Source organism: Podarcis vaucheri (genome assembly GCF_965113315.1).
Source record: "Podarcis vaucheri genome assembly, chromosome: 4".
Taxonomy (NCBI): domain Eukaryota; kingdom Metazoa; phylum Chordata; class Lepidosauria; order Squamata; family Lacertidae; genus Podarcis; species Podarcis vaucheri.
This window is the reverse complement of record NC_138762.1, coordinates 7,818,139-7,838,954: the sequence shown is the minus strand read 5'-3', so window position 1 is coordinate 7,838,954 and position 20,816 is coordinate 7,818,139. Positions and strand designations below refer to the sequence as shown.

The window sequence follows — 20,816 nt, the reverse complement described above, 5'->3', positions numbered from 1 at the left end:
AACACTGATAATCTGGAGGCACCCGTAGGTGCCCTGAGCTCAGAAGTGTGGCAGAAGGGACACCCCCCCCCCCCGCCCATCTTGTCTTTTCCTGTCCGCTCCTAGGTCTGGATAGCGAAGCTGCCATAACTAATGATAAAGAAACGATTCATCATAAGTCAGAGCAAAAGCCGAGGAGAAATAATTTTATTGTTTGCACACTGTTTGCTGCACTGAAGGGGCTGCCGTTTTGTGCTCTTTGTTGCCTGCCCTCCTGCAAGCATCCTCAAGAAATTCTCTTCGCAGCCCAGTCACTCGGTTATTAATCCAAATTGCTATCCCAACATGCCTGATATGCAGCAGCTGTAAACAGAAAGAATAAATGGTTAAGAGAAAGCAATGCTAGTACACCAAATTATTAGCAAACCTGAACTTCAGTGTCCAAGATATACATACCATATATAGTCATCATGACTAATAATATTAATTCAATAATAATTTATTTTTTGTACCCTGCCCATCTGGCTGGGTTTCCCCAGCCACTCTGGGCGGCTCCCAGCCGAATACAGTGGTGCCCCGCAAGACGAAATTAATTCGTTCCGCAATTTTTGTCGTCTAGCGATTTTTTCGTCTTGCGAAGCACGAAATCCCATAGGAATGCATTGAAAATCAATTAATGCGTTCCTATGGTCAAAAAAAGTCCAAACAAAGCCAAATTTGGTACAACAACAGTTTATTAACTGCTCTTTAAAGTCACACATACTGTAAAGAGCAGTTCAAAAATTTAAGGGAAAATAAATTAACTTTATAAACAAAACATGTCTTTGTTTTTAGTCAAAGAAAAAAAGTCGCGAGACGTTTTCGTCTTGCGAAGCAAGCCCATAGGGGAAATTCATCTTGCGAGGCAAATCGCGAACGGAAAAAACTTTCGTCTAGCGAGTTTTTTGTATTGCGAGGCATTCGTCTTGCGGGGCACCACTGTATTAAAAACACAATACTAAGAAGACTGTGTATGCACTATGCCTTTAAAACTCAATCAAATGACATTCTTTCCCTCAAAGAATTCTGGGCACCGTAGTTTAGCGCTCACAGAGTTACAGTTCCCATCAACCCTGAACAAACTGCGGTGCCCAGAATTCTTTGAGGGAAAGAATGTGCTTTAAAGGGATGGTGTGTGCGCACAGCTAGTAGCGACAAGAGATGGTCCTCTAGTGCATTAATTATTTTTTAAAAAAAACCACACTGAGACATTGCAGGAGTTTAGGGTGATCACCTGTGCGTTTGCCAAAAAGGACAAAAGATTTACAGATTTGCATACATTCTGCACGTGCTAATTCTTAGATGCAAATTTAGAAATAATTGCTAGGATTTAAACTGCATATGATGCATTTCACCATACTGGGGAAGACGGCCCTGGTCACTTGCAAACTATTGATTGGCAACTACTATTTTTATTTTATTTATGTATTGGATTTATATACCATCCTATACTCAGAGGTCTCAGGGTGGTTCACAGAATTTTAAATTTCCGTTACCACCAAGTCACATGCAATTTAAGAAGTTCTACCCAATTCTGTAGATTTTTGGATGTTGGCAGAAACTGAAAATTGGTTTTCAGTGTGTCATGAGATAGTTCTTTCAGGCATGTAGCTCTCTTTTTCTCTTTTTAAACTGGGCTTGCATCAGGCAACAAGAGGACTGCACTCCAAGTGGGACACTTGCACACGCTACCAAAAGCCAGTATCGTGTAGCGCTGAGAATCCTGGACCTGGGAGACCAGGGTTCAAATCTTCACACAGTTGTGGGGCTCCCCTTGGAGCCAGTCACTCACTCTCAGCCTAACCTACCTCTCAGGGTTGTTGTGGGGATTAAAAGAGGGTGGGGGAGAATTACGTACACCACCTTGAGATCCTTAGAGAAAAGTTGGGCTATAAACGCAAAAAATAAATAGTAACAAATAAAGAACATTTCAGCCATCGTGTTACAGAAGTTTGGTTCTGTTGCCTAGTTTCCATTTAAGTTTTGTTGTTGTTTAGTCGTGTCCGACTCTTCGTGACCCCATGGACCAGAGCACACCAGGCACTCCTGTCTTCCACTGCCTCCCGCAGTTTGGTCAAACTCATGTTCGCAGCTTGGAGAACACTGTCCAACCATCTTGTCCTCTGTCTTCCCCTTCTCCTTGTGCCCTCCATCTTTCCCAACATCAGGGTCTTTTCCAGGGAGTCTTCTCTTCTCATGAGGTGGCCAAAGTATTGGAGCCTCAGCTTCAGGATCTGTCCTTCCAGGGAGCACTCAGGGCTGATTTCCTTCAGAATGGAGAGGTTTGATCTTCTTGCAGTCCATGGGACTCTCAAGAGTCTCCCTCCAGCACCAGAATTCAAAAGCATCCATTCTTCGGCGATCAGCCTTCTTTATGGTCCAGCTTTCACTTCCATACATCACTACTGGGAAAACCAAAGCTTTAACTATACTGACCTTTGTTGGCAAGGTGATGTGTCTGCTTTTTAAGATGCTGTCTAGGTTTGTCATCGCTTTTCTCCCAAGAAGCAGGCATCTTTTAATTTTGTGACTGCTGTCACCATCTGCAGTGATCATGGAGCCCAATAAAGTAAAATCTCTCACTGCCATTTAAGTTTGGTTTCCCTTATTTCCCACCAGGCTGTTGCGCTCTGAGAATTATTTATCATCTCAACAACAGAAAGATCAAAACAGGGAAGGGGGCATAGAAAGGAGACTTACACCAAGCCTTCAGCACAGTCTTCGGGCCCTAGAGATTTTTCCTGGGGGAAACAGTCCTTGCGGCAGTAGCCTCGGAAGTTTCCGCAACCCCATTCTCCAGTGCGGACATCCAGACCTGTGAACGGCAACAGCAGAAAGGAAAAACCAAGCACATAAATTCCCTCTTAAAAGATAGGTTCTGTTGCAGTTCGCCCAGAGAGGGAGATTTTTGGGGGCTAAATCCTCGTGGCATGCTTTTTGTCTGCGGCAAGCAACAGGGAATTTCATTCTTCCCTTGATATCTTCTCCCTTTGGGGAAGCATAATGCACAGGCGTTGGGCAAGGGCTGTGGCTCAGCAGCAGAGCATCTGTGCGCAGAAGGTTCCGAACTGTGTGCAGAATTCTCGCCATCTCCAAGCAGGGAAGGGAGAAACTGCAAGTCACTGCAGACAGTACTGGGATGCGTGGACCACTGGCTAGACTCGGCAGACTTCTTCACACACATTACACTGTACAGTGGTACCCAGTGGCGTAGCGTGGGGGATGCAGGGGGCCTGGCCGCACCGGGCGCAACATCTGGGGGTTAGGGGGCGCAAATCCACGGGTTAGGGGGCGCAAATTACTTGCCTTGCCCCGGGTGCTGACAACCCACGCTACGCCACTGGTGGTACCTCGGGTTAAGTACTTAATTCGTTCCGGAGGTCCGTTCTTAACCTGAAATTGTTCTTAACCTGAAGCACCACTTTAGCTAATGGGGCCTCCTGCTGCCGCCGCACCGCCAAAGCCCGATTTCTGTTCTCATCCTGAAGCAAAGTTCTTAACCTGAAGCACTATTTCTGGGTTAGCAGAGTCTGTAACCTGAAGCGTATGTAACCTGAAGCGTATGTAACCCGAGGTACCACTGTACACATATAATAATATAATAATTTATTATTTATACCCCGCTCATCTGCCTGGGTTTCCCCAGCCACTCTGGGCGGCTCCAAACTGAATATTAAAAACAGTACAGCGTCAGACATTAAAAACATCCCTAAACAGGGCTGCCTTCAGTCGTCTTTTAAATGTAAAATAGTTGTTTATTGCCTTGACATCAGCTGGGAAGGCGTTCCACAGGGCAGGTGCCACTACCGAGAAGACCCTCTGCCTGGCTCCCTGCAACCTCCCTTTTTACAGGGAGGGAACCACCAGAAGGCCCTCGGAGCTGGACCTCAGTGTCCAGGCTGGACGATGGGGGTAGAGAAGCTCCTTCAGGAATACTGGACCGAGGCCGTTTAGGGCTTTAAAGGTCAGCACCAACACTTTGAATTGTGCTCAGAATCGTACTGGGAGCCAATGACAAACTCTGGGTCAAACTCTGTCTACGCATTCCTGCATTGCAGGGGGTTGGACTAAATGACCCTTCTTGCAGTTAAAATATTTCAAAGCAATACAGTCTTTGCATCTAGACAGCGGTGAAGCTCACTGGGTGACCTGGGCCACTTACCACCTCAGCCTCACTTATCTCACATTGTGGGGATAAAATAGGAATGGCAGAATCATAGAATTGTCAAGTGGGAAGCTATCCCTAAGGGTCCTAAAGAATCACAGCTAAAGCATCCTTGGCAGATGGCCTACCAGCCTCTGAACGGCTGTCACTCCAAGTTCCTTTGAGGAAAGGGGATTGATTTGTTGTTGTTTTAAGGTCAAGGGATAAAGGATCCTGATAGTTACCCCTCTACAAATTAAGGGATGAGGGATATTGCTCCATACTCACAAACAGCAGCAGCTATAGCCAGGAACAGCACCAGCAAAAAGAAATTAAGGTTCACAAAGGCAGCCATTTCCTTGGAAAGAATTCAAGACGAAGCACACCGACTTGGCTCCACAAACTCCTTCTGCTTAGAAATCCACAGGGGACAATCGCACTGTTCAATGGGATCCCTTTGAATTGATATTCGCACAGGACAAGGGAGTCCCTCAGAGAGCAAATCTGTAGTGTCTAGAGGGGGAAAGAGCTGTATGGATGAGGAGCCAATGACGGATGGCGTATCTTATGACACACCGTTAATGAAATTAAAAAGCTGGCCCATTGGCCTGGTCACAAGAAACCTATTGGAGACTTCTGAAGAGAACCCCTGTTTGGGGTCAGGAGATGAAGAGATTTTGCCTGACTCGGCGGGTAAGGATTTCAATTAGTGTTAACGACATACACTAAAGTCCCTATGGATCAGCCCAAGGGCTGCCAACTTTTTGGAAGAGCGGACACATTTTGAATTTTGAGATTGCTGGGTGTGCCACTCACAAAATAGCTTCCACAGAGGAGGCATGGCAGAATGCAAAATGGCTGGCTGTGGGGAACGGCGTAACCCAAAATGAGAGCGACAACCACTCTTGACAGCCTTATATTTACCATGGGAAGACAGCTATGTCCTGATTATGGAGATCACACACACACATAGATGATGTTGCTATCTAATAACAACAGGGTAACAAAACAACACCACCACAAACTGGCTTATAAGTACAGTGGTGCCTCACAAGACGAAAAGAATCCGTTCTGTGATTCTCTTCGTCTAGCGGTTTTTTTGTCTTGCAAAGCAAGCCCATTGACGGATTAGCGCTATTAGCGGCTTTTAGTGGCTTATCTGCTGATCGGATCAGCTGATAAGTGGCTTAGCGGCTTAGAAAAAGGGGGGGAGGAAAAAAAACCAGCAGGAACTCGCAAGACATTGTCGTCTTGCGAAGCAAGCCCATAGGAAATTCGTTTTGCGAAGCACCTCCAAAACGGAAAACTCTTTTGTCTAGCGAGTTTTCCGTCTTGCGAGGCATTCGTCTTGCGGGGCACCACTGTATAAAACCAAATTTACTAGAATAATAACTAGACAAAGCCACAACGGCAAGGGTAGCACACTGGAGAATTTGAAAAAGTTTTTCAAAGCAGTTTTTCTTTTCCATTGTGGCAGCACGGGGTTGCTGTTCTGTGACTGGACTTGCGCTACTAGTTGAACGGTTCATTTACCCAGTCTGTATAACGTTGACTGCACATGTAACTTGTTAAGATAGAGTTGTACATTTATCCACTCCATGTTTACAGTATCTCCAGGCTTTGTCTTGCACATGGCACCTTAGTATGTTTGTTGTTTGAATGCTTACAAGTCTATCTCTGTTCTAGCTATTATTCTAGTAAATTTGGTTTTATACTTATAAGCCAGTTTGTGGTGGTGTTGTTTTGTTGTATTATTATTACTGTCACGACATTTGATACTTTGTGTATGTAATCACAACAGGGAACATTCCCCAGTACCAGGAACAAATCACAACGTGCCCACACCACACTCCTTTCACAGATACGACCTAGAAGAAGCTGCACACTATGCCTCACATTTTTATTTCTAACAGGGCTACAGACATGCTTTTTTTCAAAGCAAAAGCTCAGAATCTGGGGCACCTGCCCAGTTGCACCACTGGAAGCCTTTATGGTTTAATGGGCAATCTCTCTACCCAGGCAATTCTGGGGACTCTAGCTCTGCGAGGGGAGAGTTGGGGTCCCTTCCAACTCTACAATTCTGTGGTATCATACTGTATCACTTTAGATGCATGGAGAATGTGGTCCAAGAAAGTGATGGACTACATGGAATTGGTGGAAATGACTGGTAGAATCCGAGACCAGGGAGAAGAGTCGGTGGAAGAAGATTGGAAGAAATTTAAAGACTATTTACAGAAGTACAGTGGTGCCCCGCAAGACGAATGCCTCGCAAGACGGAAAACTCGCTAGATGAAAGAGTTTTCCGTTTTGGAGGTGCTTCGCAAAGCGAATTTCCTATGGGCTTGCTTCGCAAGACGACAATGTCTTGCGAGTTCCTGCTGGGTTTTTTTCCTCCCCCCCCCTTTTTATAAGCCACTAAGCCGCTTATCAGCTGATCCGATCAGCAGATAAGCCGCTAAAAGCCGCTAATAGCGCTAATAGCACTAATCCGCTAATTCTTCAATGGGCTTGCTTCGCAAGACGAAAAAACCGCTAGACGAAGAGAATAAAAAAAATTGGATTTCTAAATAGGTAAAAAATTAATGTTATAATATATTAAGATCAAAGATCAGGATAATAAGGAGGGAAAGAAATTGCTGAATTAATTAATTGAATTGGAACACAAAAAAGGGAGGTATGAGGAGGTCAGGGAAACAAGGATATGAATGTAAGATATGGAAAGATTGATTTTTTATTTTTTTCCCTTTTTTCTGTAAGTGTACTTATTTTTTTATTCTGTATTTTTCTTGTATTTTTATTTTTGTCTTTTACTTTTGTATTTCTTGATTTTATGTAATTTCTTTTTCTGAAACTTTAATAAATATTTAATGCTGAAGGGTGGCGAGGGGACAGAGCTCTTGAGTGTGTGCCATGAAGTCTTTCTTGGGCCCCTGAAGCTCCCCTGCTCCCCTTAGAGGCAATGGAGGATGCCGAAGTGAGATTAAGGTTACATCCGCACGGTGCTTTTAAGGCACATGGGTTCTCCCAAAGAATTCCAGGAAGTGTCATCTACAGAAGCACCGTTCCCAGCACCCTCAGTGAATTCCAGTTCGCAGGATTCTCTGGGGGGAAGTCATGTGCTTGAAACCTCAGTTGCCAGTCTAGTCAGCATCCTGGTCACTGTCTCTTTGAGCTCTTGCCGTCGGGACGGAGATACAGGTCGATGAAGACAAGAACGAGTCGTCTTAAGAACAGCTTCTTCTCCAGAGCGATCTCGGCCCTGAATGGGAAGCCCGGACTTTGAAAGTCATCTAATCTCCCTTGCTGTATTATACTGTATTGTTTAATTAGTGTTTTAATGGAGCAGTCAAGTAATTTCGTTGTCCCTGAAGGGGGCAATGACAATAAAGATATTATTATTATTATTATTATTATTTTGCACATGGAATGCAGAGAGGCAACATCTTGTTCTTTGCCTCAGGCAGCAAAGTGTGTTGGGCCGGCCCTGATTGTGTAGGTTATGTCCGACAAAGCACTTCATCATTTTATTATTTATATGCCACCCATTGGACTGGGTTGCCCCAGCCTATCTGGGTGGCTTCCAGCAAAATATCAACAACAACAACAAACAACAACAACAACTTCTCTGTACAGGGCTGCCTTCAGATGTCTTCTAAAAGTCAGATAGATGTTTATTTCCTTGAAATCTGATGGGTGGGTGTTCCACAGGGCAGGTGCCACTACTGAGAAGGCCCTGTGCCTGGTTCCCTGTAATCTCACTTATTGCAATAATAATAATAATAATAATAATAATAATAATAATAATAATAATAATAATTTGTTTGTACCCCACCCATCTGGCTGGGTTTCCCCAGCCACTCTGGGCAGCTTCCAAGATTAAAAATACATTAAAATGTCACACATTAAAAACTTCCCTAAACAGGGCTGCCTTCAGATGTCTTCTAAATGTCAGGTAGTTGTTTATCTGTTTGACATCTGATGGGAGGGCATTCCACAGGGCAGGCACCACTACCGAGAAGGCCCTCTGCCTGGTTCCTTGTAGCTTTGCTTCTCGCAGGGGGGGAACCGCCAGAAGGCCCTCGGAGCTGGACCTCAGTGTCCGGGCAGAATGATGGGGGAGGAGACGCTCCTTCAGGTATACTGGGCTGAGGCCGTTTAGGGCTTCAAAGGTCAGCACCAACACTTTGAATTGTGCTCGGAAACGTACTGAGGGAACCAACAGAAGGCCCTCGGAGCTGGACCTCAGTGTCCGGGCTAGAAGATGGGGATGGAGATGTTCCTTCAGGTATACAGGGCAAAGGACGTTTGGGGCTTTAAAGGTAAGCACTAGCACTTTGAATTGTGCTTAGAAACATACTTTGCAGCAATTGTTTGCATCTTCTAAAACACTCTATCAGCAAACTAGCTTGAGAAATACCAGCAAAATGGCACCTTGCCATTCAAGATAACCATCTGCTTAGCGGAGCTAGGCGGGAAGGAGGGGTGTCACACCATTTGCCAATGCCTTGTGCATCATGCTATTCTGCTTTGGGTAGAGAAGGGTCATTCAGTCCTCTGGGCTGCGGAAGCCCTTGGATTCCTTACTAGAATAATGATGATGATTTTGCTCCTCTCCACCATGCCCCCTGGTCCATGTGCGTATTTGCTGACCCCAAATTACACTCCTGAGACAGTGATGGGAAGAGAGGAAATGCGAGGAAGTTCATGTTTGCGTCCGACTTCTCATCTTCATGCCCTGGAAGAACCATGAAGGAAGCTGATCCAGAATTCCTCCTGGTGGTTTGGCAAGGCATGGAGGCCACAGTTGCACAGTTCATGTTGGCGCATAGCCTCAGCTGCTCCTTGGCCCATATTGTTTCTACAGAAGGTGCCAAGTACATTTTTCTCATGGATAATCCTTGTTGGTGTGGCCCCATCTGCACGGGACACTTAAAGCAGTGCCGTGCTGCTTTCAACAATCATAGCTTCTCCCAAAGAATCCTGGGAACTGAGAGTTGTTTGGAGTTTTTCCAGACAGCTCCCTGACAGTTTACACAGAATGTAAAGGCAGCCCATGTTCCCCAAGTCTCGTCCAGAGCTCAGGAGAGCATGCCGGTGTCCCACAACTCTGATCCTATACGTTCAGTGTTATGTACTGAGTTGAATAGGATCCAAAAGGCAGCAGTCTGATTGGTCCTAGAACAATAGAATTAGAATGCAGCAGTCTGATTGGTCCTAGAACAATAGGATCCAGAATGCAGCAGTCTGATTGGTCCTAGAACAATAGGATTAGAATGCAGCAGTCTGATTGGTCCTAGAACAATAGGACACAGAATGCAGCAGTCTGGTTGGTCCACAGGAGCCACCCAATCCAACTCTAGGTGGAAGGGAATCCGCAACCTGATTGGCCTACAGGAGAATCCCAGAATTAGCCAATCACGTGGGGCCCATTGTGTAAATAATGTATATAAGACAGACATTCCATTCCTCCTCACCACTATGAGCTGAATAAAGAGCATGAAATCCACTCTCGACTCCGAGTATATTTCATTCAGTAAACTGGATTTCAAGCATCTAGACAGGCAAGGAATTGAGAACCCTGACGCTGGCAATTGTACACACTTTAGTGATCAAATAGGGAAACTTTTATTAGAAAGCAGGCTGCAGAATGTATACCGAGTCATCTTTGGAACTTGCCTCTCCTTGATGCCTTAAAAAAAATATTTATCTAAATGGAGGGACTCATCACAGCCCCATCTGCGCCTTTATATCTGTAAGAACAACAAACCGCCTCTTTCACAGCAGGACTTGGAACCAAGACCTCTCTCTGCATAACAAGCAGGATGTTGGCAGTAAACTGACCACAGCATTCCCCTCTTCCTATTTTGAACAGGAACCCTGACCTGTTTGGATCACGCAACCTTCCTGCCGCTGCGTCCGGTCCTTGCTTCCCCACGGCCAGCCAGAGAGGAAAAACGTTGGCCTTTGATTTTGGAAATGAAATGTGGTGCTTCCTCCAGAAAGGAGGAAAATAACTGGGCAATAAACACACGCAAATGAAACGAGGCGGGCTGGCTCGTATTTGTGCGTGTTCACACACCTTATCTGAGCTGGAGAAAACAAACTCTTTGCATGTGGAACTCTCTCTGCCTAATGAGGTGTGTGTGGCCTCATCTCCTCCTGGCTTCAGGAAGTTGGTCAACAAGACACATCTTTTTTGCATGGCGTTTGGGGAAGAGAGTGGATACTGCTGCTATTAGTCATTGTTGTGCATTTTCAATGCAACGAGCTGTGTTTTTTCCTGTCATGGATGTTACGTATTCTTGATCTACTTGTTTTTACTGTAAGCCACCTTTTGGCTCGTGCAAAACGGGGAGGGGGGTACTCTAAATCATGTAAATAATGTTACATGCGACCCCTATTTCCAAGCGGCGAGAGACTCCAGGGGTTCCAGGCACTTACCCAGGTTTGATTTGCACATACATTTAACAGTTTGAAAGCACACCAGTGCAAGTAGATAAATAGGTACCACTGCGGCGGGAATGTAAACGGTGTTTCCATGTGCTCTGGTTTCCGCCGTGGTGTTCCGTTGTGCCAGAAGCAGTTTAGTCCTGCTGGCCACATGACCTGGATAGCTGTCTGTGGACAAACGCCGACTCCCTTGGCCTGAAGGCAAGATGAGCTCCACAACCCCAGAATCGCCTTTGGCTGGACTTAACAGTCCAGGGGTCCTTTGCCTTTACCTTTTTTACATTTAACCTGGCATTGATGCCAAAACAGATCTTGCTTCTCCATTAGCACAGATCAAGCATGGCTAGCTACCAACCTGCTTCCAGCTCAGATCACACACCCTGCTCTGGCTATTGTTCTCCTACCTAGCAGCCAGGTGACAGTGGTGGATGAAAAGCCCACACATTAGACTGGAGGGCATCACCCCTTAGTTTTAGGTCTTGCAACTGAGATTATTTCGAGATGCTGATGCTAATGTCATTGCCTGGCCAGTCTAGCAACCTCCTCAATTAGATTCCAACCCTTACTGGGCACAGGACCCCAGGTACTGGAAAGGATTAAGGGTGTCATTGAACTGACCCGCCCCCCCCCGGCAACCCCCCCACAACATTAAATGTTTACAGCACATGCTGCTTGAGTAAAAATGTAAAAAAAGGGGGGGGATAGAGCATGGGTAGGCAAACTAAGGTCCAGGGGCCAGATTCGGCCCAATCCTTGTCTAAATCTGGCCCGTGGTTGGTCCGGGAAATAGTGTGTTTTTACATGAGTAGAATGTGTGTTTTTATTTAAAACGCATCTATGGGTTATTTGTGGGGCATAGGACTTTGTTCATTTTTTCCCCAAATTATAGTCTGGCCCCCAACAAGTTCTGAGGGACAGTGGACCAGCCCCCTGCTGAAAAAGTTTGCTGAAGAAGAAGAAGAGTTTGGATTTGATATCCCGCCTTTCACTCCCTTTAAGGAGTCTCAAAGCGGCTAACATTCTCCTTTCCCTTCCTCCCCAACAACAAACACTCTGTGAGGTGAGTGGGGCTGAGAGACTTCAGAGAAGTGTGACTGGCCCAAGGTCACCCAGCAGCTGCATGTGGAGGAGCGGAGACGCGAACCCGGTTCCCCAGATTACGAGACTACCGCTCTTAACCAGTACACCACACTGGCTCTCAACACTGCTGACCCCTGGGATAGAGGAAAAATAGGGATGCCTGCCCTGGACCACCACTTGCTATGCTTGCTGGAAGCTGGGATCCTTGCCCAGACTCAGTCCTGGTGCCAGCCTTCATTTTTATATAAATTTACAGTAGTACCTCGGGTTACATACATTTCAGGTTACATACACTTCAGGTTACAGACTCCACTAACCCAGAAATAGTACCTCGGGTTAAGAACTGTGCTTCAGGATGAGAACAGAAATCGTGCTCTGGCGGCGCGGCGGCAGCAGGAGGCCCCATTAGCTAAAGTGGTGCTTCAGGTTAAGAACAGTTTCAGTTTAAGAACGGACCTTCAGAATGAATTAAGTACTTAACCCGAGGTACCACTGTATACAAATATGAAATTTTGCCTTTTTTTAAAAAAAGGTGTGGTTTTGAAAGCAGTTGATTGAACTCACATCCTCAGGAACAGTGAAATGGTGAGCAGGTGCCTTACGCCAGCATCAATTTGAAAAACACTTGCTATTCCCCATGGCAATGGAATATTGAAAAGCTTTCAAACGAAATGGCATTCCGAATGAATGTTATCTGTGACTACAGTCTGGAAGATTCCACAGCACACCAACTTGTGTGTTTATGCCGATATCAGAGAACACTTTCTGGAGCCCTCAAGAAAGAGAATGAAGTACTAGGGAGGGAAGGAGAAACTGGGCTTTCTGTTGCAAGCAAGAAGCCGGGATGCGCCTTCATTGACTTCATTTGCAGCAAAGGCCACCAGATAACAGGGAAATTCTTGGGACTCCATTTCTGCAAACTGGAAGTAGAAAATGAGAGTATGAAATGTGTCCTGCAAACAATTCCTGAATGCCACCTGATCTTGTGCTGGGTTTTTTTTTTTAATGCAATAGCAATGCTTATCTGTTTTAAAAGATCTGTTTATTCTAAGGATATTAATACATTTTATATATTCGTTTTAGAGCAACCTTTGCACTTTTTTTGGGGGGAAATTGGACACTTGGGTGTGTTTTTTTGTTTCAATCTGCTGTGGTCCATGGTCCATAATAAGTGTTATTCATTCATGATAGCAGTTACGGTAATGCCCTGGGGTTCCCCGGAGAAGTGGAAACAAGACAAACAGGGCAGATCACAAAGCAGATCAGGACCCTAGACAGCTCCCAGGCAATGCCCCCACCCCAAACAGCTCCTACTAAGCAGAGCTTGGAAGGTGTCTCAGCCATCCAACACCTTATTATAGGTAGATCTCATCTTACGTGGAGGTTACACTCCTGGCTATCCTTACAAAATCACGTAAAGCCAGGATGACCCTCTGGAACGGCCCTGCGCAACCATCGCTACCTGTCCAAAGCTGGTGCTAAGCAGACCTTGTCCCCACCCCCAGGTGGAGAGATTTTTATTTTTATAAAAGATATTTATTAAAGTTTTTTAAAATATAATAATGGGAAAAAACAAAAAACAAAATACAACATAAAAACAGTTAAAAAACAAATAATTTTCCATAATATATCTTCCTTACGCTTATTTCCCCAGACCTCCTCATACCTCCCTTCTCTGTATTCCACTTCAATTTGTTAGTTCAGCAAATCCTTACCATTAAGCTTTTACCCATTTATAAACCTTTTTTCCCCGTATCTCCTAAAGCATTACAGCTGGAAACCCCTTAGTTTCTATCCAACATCCTTCTAACATTCATTAATTTTACAATATTTCTGTAAATAGTCTTTAAATTTCTTCCAGTCTTCTTTCACCAACTCTTCTCCCTGGTCTCGGATTCTGCCAGTCATTTCTGCCAATTCCATGTAGTCCATCACCTTCATAGTCGATCACATTCGTCTGCCATTCTTCCAGGGTGGGTAAATCTTGTGTCTTCCAATACTTTGCAATGAGTATTCTTGCTGCTGTTGTAGCATACATAAAAAAAGTTCTATCCTTCTTTGGCACCAATTGGCCAACAATGCCCAGGAGAAAGGCCTCTGGTTTCTTCAGGAAGGTATATTTAAATACCTTTTTCAGTTCATTATATATCATTTCCCAGAAAGCCTTAATCTTTGGGCACGTCCACCAAAGGTGAAAGAATGTACCTTCCATTTCTTTACATTTCCAACATTTGTTATCGGGCAAATGATAGATTTTTGCAAGCTTGACTGGCATTATGTACCACCTGTATATCATTTTCATAATATTCTCTCTTAAGGCATTACATGCCGTAAACTTCATACCTGTGGTCCATAACTGTTCCCAGTCAGCAAACATAATATTATGTCCAACATCTTGTGCCCATTTAATCATAGCAGATTTCACCGTTTCATCCTGAGTATTCCATTTCAACAGCAAGTTATACATCTTTGACAAAGTCTTAGTTTTGGGTTCTAACAATTCTGTTTCCAATTTTGATTTTTCCACCTGGAAGCCGATTTTTTTGTCCAAATTGTATGCCTCCATTATCTGATAATAATGAAGCCAATCTCTCACTTTGTTTTTTAAATTTTCGAAACTCTGCAATTTCAGTTTGTCTCCTTCTTGTTCCAAAATTTCCCAATATGTCGGCCATTTGGCCAGATGGAGAGATTTTTAAGGCCCCCACCTTGCTTACAGCCTGACCAAAAAGCAGAAACCAGAAAGAAAGGAAAGGGGTGTGCAGCTGCCTCTATACAAATGAATGGCGAAAATTCCTTTGGAAGAGTTTCCTTTCGCCCAACACCTGGTAGCTTGGACTTCCGCAGGGCGGGTGGCAATTTGTCTCTTGACACAAAGGTCTTCAAGGTTTATTGTGAGAAACACTGACGAACATTATCTGGATCCATAACTGAACAGGGAGTCAAATGATGTATCTGAGGACTTGCCCTGGTTGTATTATGTGAGATTTGACTAGGAACAATGAGTTTTACCGGTGTTATCTTGGACAACGCTTTTCTCATAAACATAGTTAACAGTCTTTCTTACGGTCCTTTCTCCCCTACTTTTTTTAATGAGTGAGAAAGTAAACAACGGACAGAAGCGCATTCCTTTATGCTTGTTGCAGTCTGTGGCACGGTTTACGTATTTTAGGAAGTACAGTGGTACCTCTGATTACATACTTAATTTGTTCTGGAGGTTCGTTCTTAACCTGAAACCGTTCTTAACCTGAGGCACACTTTCACTAATGGGGCCTCCCACTGCCACCCCACGATTTCTGTTCTCATCCTGGGGCAAAGTTCTTAACCCGAGGTACTACTTCCGGGTTTCTGGAGTCTGTAACCCAAAGTGTTTGTGACCCGAGGTACCACTGCAGTGGAAAAGATGAGACATTATAGACTCCACGAGAAAGCGCTTACTTTGCCTTGCTGATTTCACATGCAGGGGTTGTGATGTTCAAAGGTTCTCTTGCCGCATGTGCAGCTTCCAGGAGACTTGAGCAGGAAGAACCAGCTGCACAGATATAAAATGGGGGACACCTGGCTTGACAGCAGAGCATGTCAAAGGATCTAGGGGTCTTGATGGGCCACAGGCTTAGGTGAGTCAACAGTGCAACAAAAAAAAGCTAGTGTGATTCTAGGCTACATCAACAGAAGTCTAGCATCCAGATCAAGGGAAATAATAGTCCTGCTCTACAGTGGTACCTTGGGTTACATACGCTTCAGGTTACATACGCTTCAGGTTACAGACTCCGCTAACCCAGAAATAGTGCTTCAGATTAAGAACTTTGCTTCAGGATGAGAACAGAAATTGTGCTGCGGCGGCGCAGCGGCAGCAGGAGGCCCCATTAGCTAAAGTGGAACCAATTAAGTACTTAACCTGAGGTACCACTGTATGATGCCTTGGTCAGATCACACCTGGAGTCCTATATCCAGTTGTGGGAACCACATTTTCAAGAGGATACCACTGGAACATGTGCAGAAGAGAGTGACCAAGATATAAGGGTCTAGAAACCAGGCATTATGAGGAACGGTTGAGGGAGTTGGGTATGTTTAGACTGAAGAGAAGATTGAGATGTGGTAGGATAAAGGTAAAGGGACCCCTGACCATTAGGTCCAGTCGTGACCGACTCTGGGGTTGCGGCGCTCATCTTGCTTTACTGGCCGAGGGAGCCGGCGTACAGCTTCCGGGTCATGTGGCCAGCATGACTAAGCCGCTTCTGGCGAACCAGAGCAGCGCATGGAAATGCTGTTTACCTTCCCGTCAGAGCAGTACCTATTTATCTACTTGCACTTTGACGTGCTTTCGAACTGCTAGATTGGCAGGAGAAGGGACCGAGCAATGGGAGCTCACCCCATTGCGGGGATTCGAACCGCCAACCTTCTGATCGGCAAGTCCTAGGCTCTGTGGTTTAACCCACAGCGCCACCCGTGTCCCATGTGATAGGATAGCCATCTTCAAATATCTCAAAGATGGAAGATGGAGCAAGCTTGTTTTCTGCTGCTTCATTGGATTCAAGTTACAAAGAAGAAGATTCTGACTAAAAGTTAGGAAGAACTGTCTGACAGTAAGAGCCATTCAACAGTGGAACCGACTACATACCTCAGAAGGTGGTGAACGCTCCGTCATTGCGGGTTTTCATGCAGAGGTTAGATGGCTATCTGCCAGGGATTCTTTAGCTGTGATTAGGGGCTAGACTAAACCAAGCTTGGGGTCCCTTCCAATCCTATGGCTTCTATGATGAAAGCAATCCTCTTAGCGGCACAGGACAGATGCATACGGAAACGTAATAATCTGCCTCATACTGAATCAGACTGTTGATACCTCTAGCTCAGGGGATGTGGGTAGCCCTGTGGTCTAAACCACAGAGCCTAGGGCTTGCTGATCAGAAGGTCAGTGGTTCGAATCCGCGCGACAGGGTGAGCTCCCGTTGCTCTGTCCCAGCTCCTGCCAACCAAGCAGTTCGAAAGCACGCCAGTGCAAGTAGATAAATAGGTACCGCTGCAGCGGGAAGGTGAACGGCGTTTCTGTGCACTCTGGTTTCCGTCATGCTGTTCTGTTGTGCCAGAAGCGGTTTAGTCCTGCTGGCCACATGACCCGGAAAGCTGTCTGTGGACAAACGTCAGCTCCCTCGGCCTGAAAGCGAGATGAACCCCATTCAGGGGTCCTTTACCTTTACCTTTTACATATAGCTCAGTACTGTCAACACTGACAGGCAACAGGGCTCCATGATTTCAGACAGGGAACAATAGAGCCCTACCTGGAAATGCCACACACTGAACCTGGGAACTTCTGCCAGCAAAGCAGATGCAGAAGGTCCCACTGAGCTATGGTGAGCCAGTGTGGTGCAGTGGTTAGGAACGGTAGTCTCGTAATCTGGGGAACCGGGTTTGAGTCTCCGCTCCTCCACATGCAGCTGCTGGGTGACCTTGGGCCAGTCACATTTCTCTGAAGTCTCTCAGCCCCACTCACCTCACAGAGTGTTTGTTGTGGGGGAGGAAGGGAAAGGAGAATGTGAGCCGCTTCGAGACTCCTTCGGGTAGTGATAATGCGGGATATCAAATCCAAACTTCTTCTTCTTCTTCTTCTTCAATCTGCACTATCTGCAGACTGAAAGAATCAACGGGACCCAGAGAGCCACTGTAGCGCATGGGATAGTGAACACTGCTTAGCTCATGGGTAGGCAAACTAAGGCCCGGGGGCCGGATCTGGTCCAATCGCCTCCTCAATCCAGCCAGCAGACGGTCCGGGAATCAATGTGTCCTTTTATTTAAAATGCATCTCTGGGTTATTTGTGGGGCATAGGAATTCGATCATCCCCCCCCCCAATATAGTTCAGCCCCCCACAAGGTCTGAGGGGCAGTGGACTGGCCCACGGCTGAAAAAGGTTACTGACCCCTGGCTTAGCTCCTGTTTGTTATATCTTGGAGTGCGCGGTGTGAGTCTCTTGAAAGAAGCACCATCAGGGCTCACCCCAGAACCAGCTTAGGCTGGAAGTTCCACAAATGAAGTTTTATTATCTGGAAAGTGGTCAGTAAAAGCTACTTTTAGATCATTTTATTATTCTTTTAGGCCTTTTAAAGTGCTGCAAGCCACCTGGCTAGTTCCCTAAAGGAACTGTAAGAGTTTTAGAAGTTTTGGAGCTATATAAAAGTTTGTAGTAAACAGAAGCGAGTAGACGCACATCGTGAAGGATACACGTGGACTTTCGATGAGCTTTTGCATAACAGATCCCCATAACTTGTTTTAAGGCTGCGAAGTTCTGCACTGATTTTTTGGGAAAACCCAAAACAAACACAAAATTCAATGTCCCCAATTACTAGGGTTGCGAGGGAATTCCCCCCACACCTTTATCTATCCATGTATAATGTTATAAACTTCTATCATGTTAAAGATCTTCTATCACTGTAGCTGTCTCAGAGAAAAATAATATCCTAATGACCAGTGCTGTTTTTTTTCTTTGAAAAAGAGGTCTGGAGCTCACAATGAAATTCTTCCTTGTTCTCTTAGAATGGCAATGGCGCACACCTGAGAGGCGCTGGCACTGGCGGAGGAAGAGAGGGGTGGGGTGCCATCGCGGCTGCCCCCCCACTGGGTGCAACACCCCCGCAGGCAGCATGCCACGCCCCAGTCACGCCCCCGTCTGCTCTCCGCCCCCCCCCCATGCCAGAGCATGAAGCTCTGCCACTGGTTGCTGGAGCTGAGTTCTTGTAAGCTCCAGCTGAACAAAGCCCTGCTAATGCCTCTCTCTCTCTTTTTTTAAATTTTCAAAGATGTTTATTGTAACTTAACATATATACATAACCAAAATTCCCAACGATTCCCTCACATAAAATATAATATCTAAATTACAACAGCTGCATAATTATACACTTAATTATAAAACCCACCACCCACACCACGCACAGCAATTCAACTTCTTTATATTTCTTTCTACCTCCCCCACATGCATTCTATAATAATTTATTTTTGTTAAATTCTGATTTTTCCTTCTTTCTTTCTTTGTTTTGTTACTGCTTACATTTTTTATTCTAAGCCTATTAACATGTCATTTTTAGAACAATATTTGGACATATAATCTTCGAAATACTTCCACTCCATTCTTAGCTTTTGATTTGATTGATATCTTGTAACTGAAGTTAATTTTGCCAATTCTATATACTCACTTAATTTACAAATCCACTCTTCCTTTGTTGGTATGTCCTGAGATTTCCATTTAGTAGCAATCACTACCTTGGCAGCTGTTGTTGCATATAAAAAGATTTTTTTTTCATATCATATGCTAATATGCTAATGCCTCTCAAACAGAGTCTCACGCAGAAAGACACCATATAATTGTTTTTAAAGAAAAAGGTTCCATTTTTTTTATTATTATTTTCATTTTCAAAAACAGGAACAGAGAGCATATTGAACCCCCTAAATCAGGCATGTCCAAAGTCCGTTTCCAGGATCCGGCCCCTGCGGCAGTTTATTTCCTGGGGTAAAAATTCTAAAAAAACATCAACAACTTCAATCCTAAAAGAAACTCAACAACTCCGACCCTGAAAAAAGCTGAACAACTTCAATCCTAAAAAAATGTCAACAACTTTGGTCGGCCCCCACAGCCCTTCGCTTCATCAAATCTGGCCCTCTTTGAAAAACATTTGGACACTATAAATGTTTCTTATAAATAAATTCTAGAGAGTTTGGTCGGGTTTACTGTTCCGTAGGTGCAACAGGGACTGCAGCTTTACAATGCACTCCCAGGCTTGTTTACTTGGAATTAAGCCCTGCTAAATTCATGGAAACATAGAACTTGTTGGCGAGGTACCCAAAGGTTATCCAGTCCAACCCCCTGCAATGCAGGAATCACAGCTAATTTAACGGAGCTTACGCCCAAATATGCATACACAGGGCATCTGCAACAGCGGCACGTATTTTCCCAGGAGAAAGGGGCAGCATCCAACTCAGTGTTACCCAGTTTTCAACAGACTTGTTAAAATTAAAAAAGGCCACCTACTGTGAACGCGGGTGGCGCTGTGGTCTAAACCACAGAGCCTAGGGCTTGCCGATCAGAAGGTGGGCGGTTTGAATCCCCGCGACGGGTGAGCTCCCGTTGCTCAGTCCCAGCTCCTGCCAACCTAGCAGTTTGAAAGCACGTCAAAGTGCAAGTAGATAAATAGGTACCGCTCCGGCGGGAAGGTAAACGGCGTTTCCGTGCGCTGCTCTGGTTCGCCAGAAGCGGCTTAGTCATGCTGGCCACATGACCTGGAAGCTGTACGCCGGCTCCCTCGGCCAGTAAAGCGAGATGAGCGCCACAACCCCCAGAGTCGGCCCTGACTGGACCTAATGGTCAGGGGCCCCTTTACCTTTTACCTTTACTGTTTAACCGATGGGTAAGCAAACTAACACCTTCTCAATCCGGCCCACAGGCAGTCTGGGAATCAGCGTGTTTTTACATGAGTAGAATGTGTGCTTTTATTTAAAATGCATCTTTAGGTTATTTGAGGGGCATAGGAATTCATTCATTTCCCCCCGCCAAAAATATAGTCCGGCCCCCCACAAGTTCTGAGGGACAGTGGACTGGCCCCCTGCTGAAAAAGTTTGCTGACCCCTGGTTTAACCAGCTCTGACTTCACACTATTTGTGCAATGGGAGGGTTTAGGCAGGCAATTACTTTGCTACTGTTAGTTTACTAATGGGGCAGGCCCAGGAATAGTTCCAAGGAGCATTATACAGTGGTGCCTCGCAAGACGAAAAGAATCCGTTCCGCGAGTCTCTTCGTCTTGCGGTTTTTTCGTCTTGCGAAGCAAGCCCATTAGCGGCTTAGCGCTATTAGCCGCTTAGCGGACTTAGTGGATCAGCTGTTAAGCGGCTTAGCGGATCAGCTGTTAAGCGGCTTGGGGAAAAGGGGGGGAAACCCCCGCAGGAACTCGCAAGACATTTTCGTCTTGCGAAGCAAGCCCATAGGAAATTCGTTTTGCGAAGCACCTCCAAAACGGAAAACCCTTTCGTCTAGCGAGGCATTCGTCTTGCGGGGCACCACTGTACTCAATTCAATTTAAATGAACTAAAACTGCTGAAACTCACCAAATTGAATCAGATGTGTGTGGTTTTTCTTTTGCA

The 20,816-nt window shown here is 45.3% G+C and overlaps 2 long non-coding RNA genes across 2 annotated transcripts in view; one reads left to right on the top strand and one right to left on the bottom strand.

Moving 5' to 3' along the window:
* Nucleotides 1–172: 172 nt before the first annotated feature.
* LOC309530608 lies at nucleotides 173–4,706 on the bottom strand. The gene is made up of 3 exons (XR_014218764.1): nucleotides 4,451–4,706; nucleotides 2,719–2,833; nucleotides 173–342 (listed from the first exon to the last, which is right to left on the bottom strand). It is a non-coding gene; the product is annotated as an uncharacterized lncRNA (long non-coding RNA).
* LOC309530642 overlaps nucleotides 3,529–20,816 on the top strand; it is a 28,039-nt gene continuing 10,751 nt past the window's right edge. The window contains exon 1 of the long non-coding RNA XR_014218804.1: nucleotides 3,529–3,592. This is a non-coding gene — a long non-coding RNA (uncharacterized lncRNA). The remainder of the gene's footprint in view (nucleotides 3,593–20,816) is intronic.